We start from the raw sequence: 6329 nt of genomic DNA on the forward strand, positions 1-6329 counted from the left end.
TTGGATGACTTAATGAAGTGATTGGAACGCAAGGAGTTAAATATTTACAAAAACAAGCAGGTTAGTGTGTGTATTCAGCAAATGTATTAGAGTGATGAGAAGTAATCTACCCTCAGAAGACCCATGGAAATGTACCTGGAAACTATCACATAGAAAACCTTGAGAAGAGAATTAATTTGTCATACCATTGTCCAAAGGGTGTAAAGAAATGAAGAAAGATAGGTAAACAGAGCCCATGCCCAGGAAAGAAACACAGAGATGTAAACAGAGCTCATGCCAGAAGAAAGACAGAGATGTAAACAGAGTCCATACCTGAGGCACTGGACAAAAAGGTTTAAGTCAAGCAGTTATGAGGCATACATTATGTTTTGAAGATGTGACTATGACTGATGAATGAAAGATAACTGCAACATTATGAGAACAGAAATTGATGACCATGTAAAGGGATGGTGGTCCTGTTCTCATCTGTAGATGCCGAGATAAGAGTTCACAGCAGTAGGTTTGCTGAGGGGCAAGGATATTGTGGAAAGGAAATGCATTTCCAATTGCCACTAGAACAACTAGACAGACCAGAGAGCTGTGCATTGCTGAATTGAAATAAAAACAAGGGGGAACACGAGTTTGCAGTGTATTGATGAAATGAGTATTAGAAATCTAGGGGAAAGAGATGGAGAGACGAATCAGGCAATGTTCTTGTGGAGGACACAGCACCACCTGAAACTCCAACTCAAAGGGATCTGATGCCCTCTTCCGGATTCCACTGTTATCTGCATTCACACATGTGCATACCCATACATAGACACATGCAGACACAAGTATTTAATAATAAGATAAATATTTTAAGAAAACTGCTTAGAAATGCTAAAGCAAGATTTAAGTCTAAGTCTGAGGGAAAATGATGGAGCAGATAACACACACACACACACACACACACACACACAGAGAGAGAGAGAGAGAGAGAGAGAGAGAGAGAGAGAGATACTCAAAGTTACCTGCTTATTTCAAAGGACCCTTGAAGAAAAGCAGAAGGCTAAGAGCAGCCATAGAAGCACTTGATTTTTCTATAATGAAATGGCTCCACTGCTTAAGTATAGCTTTCAAATATGATAGTAGGCATTGGGCTAGATATATACAGTTGCAAAATCTAATAAAACATTCTTGAAAGCACTACAGGAAAATGGATTGTAGTAATATTATGCAATCCTTTGTGAAGGCAGGTAGCATACAAGGAATTAAACATATTAGCCCAAATGCATGTTAGTTGCAAATGCACTTTCTACTTGCCTATCTAGCCCATTTTCTTCAGCATAGCCCAGTTTTTATGCATTTCTTGAAAAAATAAATGATGTGTTTCTTGGTTAGGGTTTCTATTACTATGAAGAGACACCATAACCATGGCAACTCTGGGGTTGCTTGCAGTTTCAGAGGTTTAGTCCATTATCATCATGATGGGGAGCATAGTGGTGTGCAGGCAGACATAGAGCTTGAGGAGTAACCGAGAGGCCTACATTTAGCAGGCAAAGTCGGCTGGGACACTGGGATGTATCCCGAGAATATGAAACCTTAAAGCTCACCCCCACAGTAACACACTTCCTCCAACAAGGCCATACCCACACCAACACTTCCTATGCTATTATGGGGTCAATTACATTCAAACTACCACAATGTGATTTGAGGAACATGGCAAGCAATGAGCAGGATAGGTCATGAAGTCAGTGTCTCATAATCATAATCCTTTGTTTCCAAACATAAAAACAAGATTTCAGTTGATAGGCATCTACTCATCAAACTCAGAAAATCTAATTCAACTTTTTGATTCTTTTGAAAGGGTCTCACTATGGAGTCTGAACTCACCTTGAATTCAAGATCTCCTTCTTTGACCTTCTGAAAAATGGGACTACAAATGAATACCACAACTGTGCTTGGCTTAAGTTCTATAGAATTCCAAATATTTCTAACCATAGAGATTTGAAGGCTGTAGAGAAGGGCTGTGGAAGTTCCACTGTCTTTTTGAGATAGAATTATCACACCAAAATCAATGCTTAACTGTTGCTCCTGAGTAGTAGAAAATGTGATTGGTCCATAGGAGCTAGATCAGCAAAATGCCTTTCTTTTGGGTCTTAAAAAGAATTCTGGGTTTCTTAGAGTACATTTTTATGGTGGGAGATAAATTTTGATATGCCTGACTACTAATCAAGTCTAATTCAAGAGTACCAGGCTTATGTGGAAAAACTCTGATGTTAATTACTGTAGGTAATATCTGACACATCAGAATAATGAGTGGTGCCTCTACAGATGTGCAAACTGAATGTTAAGTATTGCTTAGGAGATAGGCAACCAGCTCAGTAAATTCTCTGACAGTATGTTTACAGTTCTCAGTAGAATGAGTTTAGAATCAGTTGGCTGTTACACCCTTAGCTTCTGCAGCATTGGGCAGAGCCAGTAGATGGTGGTCTTAAGTTGCAAGTTGCTCATAGCCTAAATGACTACAGTACTTCCCATCTCCAAATCCTCTTTTCTATTTGTCACATGCTATAAACTGGAAGGAGGTAGCATAGGTGTGCTTTCTAAACCAGTATGTTAATTGTTTTCTAGAATCACACCCTGTTGTTTGAAAATATAAAATCCATCATAGACCATTGAAATTATGCAGTGCCTTTACCAATACAAATGCTTTTATTGCTTGTATTTGCTCTAAAGATGAAATGATTTTTTTTTAATTTCTGTGTTAGGAGGCTGCTTATTGGGATTCTGAGAAACTAATACTAACTCTTTTCTAGCATGCCCAAACATGATGTCTACTTGACATTCCCTATTGTTAAATGTACTTTAGAGATTCAGTGGCAGTAGTATTACAATGCCTTGTAATTATGCATACTGGCTAGAATTAAAGCCTTTGGAAATTAATTTTGAGTTGAAATATTAAATTAAGTAGAATGTTTTATCATAATGGCATAATTTAAAACTAACTAAAAATAGCATTAATAATAATAAAGATCACTCTTGTTTCATTAAAAGAAGAAATTTAGCACTAAATTATTAAATGATCAAATTTACAGTACCCAAGTTAGTAAAGATTTTGTAGTAGTGTAAATCATATGACATGATTTCTGTCCAATGACTATAGCAAATTAGTCACTATAGTAAATTTTCAAAGGTGTTAATAATATAAACACTTCAGTGTAGGAAGATTTGGTAGAACGATGTGTCCTTGGACCTTCAAACATTACATTATTTTTCTCCCAGCAGTGTCTTGTCTAACTGCAATGGATGGAAGTAGGGATGGAAAATTACACCTTGAACAACATAAAATTGTAGACATTTTTCTTCTCTAATCCTGCAATTTTATGGGCCATGCTACCTGCTTCCCAACATTAGCCTTCCTATGCTGTTAACTCAACAACTTTCTGATTTTACTCTGAAATCATTCTGTGTTCTAAGAGGCATATATGCTCATTTCTTTTAACAAACTGTTTTCTGAGGTTTATTTGTTTTTATTTGGGGTATGGGTGTTTTGCCTGCATGTGCACCATACGTGTGCAGTGCTCACAGAGGTCAGCAGGGATGTTGGACTCCTGGAATTGGAGTTTAAAACTGGAATTTTAGAGCATTGTGAGTCACCAGGTCAGTACTGGGAATCAAACCTGGGCCCTCTAAAAGAGCAACCAAATCTTTTAACCACTGTGCTATCTCTCCAGTCTTTGTCCCATTTCTATATTAATTCTCAGATTGATTCAACTTGAGAAAATTCCACAAACCCAAATACCAATGAATAAGAAATAACACCGTGAAACTTATTTGAAGTCATCTTCATGTCTATATAATATGTTTTTATATTTTAGATATGCATACATACTGCATGTTATTTTTCACAATTAAACTATCTGTAATTCACAGGATCTCAAATAAACACCAATCTCTTGAGCCTTGAAAGCAGTACTGGTGATCAGGAGAAGGGGATTAGTATTGCTTGTTCTATGATTCTTAAGGAAAGTTTTAAATAATAGACATTTTAATGTGTGGATGTAACTATAGATGCGCACCTAGTGTTGTTGACTGACTCCTTCCATAGATATGATTTTTAGTATCTGATACATATTTTGAAAAAATATCAGAGCTGAGAATATGCAAAATCACATAAGGTTACCACTGATTGGTATAGGAGTAAAAATGATGTGACTTGGGCCAAGCATGGTGGCACACAGCTTTAATCCAAGACTCTGGAGGCAGAGGTTGGCAGATTTATTTGAGCTCAAGACAGCCTTGTCTACAGAGTGAGTTCCAGGACAGCCAGAGTCACATGGTGAGACCTTGTATTGAACACACACACACACACACACACACACACTAAGGATGATATGGGGAGAAACCCAGGTAGCTGTGGGGTATCAGGAATAAAGTGTCATTTATGTATCATGTTTATGAAAATGTGTTCCATGCTATGTGAATCAGCATAGCTACAGTCTCAGATTCATTATACCTATGGATATATTGTATATTTGGGGATCAATTTAAGAGCTGAGCTATCCCTTAGAGAGCCACACGACATTCTGAAATACTTAACTAGACTCCAGAGTTAAACAGACATAGAGAAACAGCTATAGACTCATTAGTATTGTTTGAGTAACTCCTTTGGCTTTTATGTAACTTGGGAAATAGGAAATCATAACATCGTAAATAGTATTAATCCGAATCCATGGATGTAGCCAGAGCAATTTTAGGCCAATCATTTCTCATTATGCTGATATTAGTAAAATTTCTTATTCAGAGAAGGTTTTTTTCTTTTCATTTTTCTTCTTTTGAGTAGTCAGTAGCCAATGAAGTGTAATAAGTTCAGCAACATGGGACTTCGGTGTCTCAGGCTGGCTCTATTCTAGGCTGTAAATTGCAGTAGCTTTGTAACCACTTAACACAGCTCTTGAATCAAAAAAATGTCACCTCTGATTTTTTTTTCTGTTCAGGCTACATGACTGGCATTAAGGAGGGTGGCTGGGGGAGTTGGGGGGAGGAGAACCAGAGCAAGGGAGGATCTAATCTCTTGTAATTCAAGATTAAAACCACCCCCTCAGATTGTCAAATTGATTTGTATTTTAACTGTCGATCATCTGAAGTGGTAACTAAACAGAATCTTAATAAGCCGGCTACTTCTTGCATCATATTTTTCATTGCAAATTATACTTTAGCAATTGAAAATTTTAAATTCTGTTCTGTGTGCCTTCTTTTGACACTGAGTTGGATTCTGGATTTTATTTTGTTTTTCATCATCAAAGCAATAAGGTATGAATGAAATTGCCTGCCTTGGGAACTGCAGATCTATTCCTTTACCCTCAGGAGAGCCAGGGGCTGTTGTGAGGTGGTGCCTCACTGAACAGAGCACTGGCCATCTGTAAGTGGGCATGAGAGTGACTCCATGGATGACGGTATGGAGAGATCACACCCTGAGCAGCCTTCAACAGGTTGACAAGTGAGGGTCCTGTGCTATCTTCCTATAGCCATCATTGCTGGGTAGTGACAGGAAGAGGAGGATTAGTGGAAAACAGACAAGTGATTAATACAGGAAGTACCAACTATGAAATACCAGTCTGCACAGAGACATTTCACACTTCATTGAGTTCACGAGTGTGCCATTGGTGCCAGAACGATAATTGCTATGTTGTAAGGGAAGAATTATTATACAAGGTCAGCAGCATCGGAAGATTTAGTGAAGAAATAACAAAAGATATTTGGAAACTGTTTCTTAACTAAGGAGCTCATTTCATGTTTTAATAGAATATCTAAACATTTTATACAGATTTTCTATAACAATGTAGTAGCTGTTTTTTAAGTTAGTGAAAGTATGCCTGTGCTTGCAATCATAACATCTGTCATTTTACTGGCCCTCTATGGAAATGATGAACAAAATATATTGCTGTGTGTGTTTTCATTTTATTCTTGAGTATATGACATGAGACTCTGTACTAAAACAGTATTCATAAAATGCTAATAGTGAAACTTAACACTCAAGAAAATTCATTGTGTATTATTTCAAGTTTACTAATCAATAAATATAGTTTTCAAACAAAATAATTTGAGTTTTAAAAAGGCTCAAACAGAAAAACTAACATGGAAACATCCATAGGCCTAGTTCTCTGGTATGAAGATGTTAATATTTTGACATCTATATTTTTGACAACTTTTCTCTATGAAATATTTAAAATGCAGTGCAGTTTTAATGGATTCCTGTGCTTTTACTGTTCTTATGTCCTTTTATGTGTGTGGTGCTGGGGACTCAATACTAGGTGTTCAGTATTATTTGGCGATATTTTTAATGCCTATGTAATGCTCCTCTG

The sequence above is a fragment of the Mesocricetus auratus genome, unplaced genomic scaffold (genome assembly GCF_017639785.1).
Source record: "Mesocricetus auratus isolate SY011 unplaced genomic scaffold, BCM_Maur_2.0 Super-Scaffold_100006, whole genome shotgun sequence".
Taxonomy (NCBI): domain Eukaryota; kingdom Metazoa; phylum Chordata; class Mammalia; order Rodentia; family Cricetidae; genus Mesocricetus; species Mesocricetus auratus.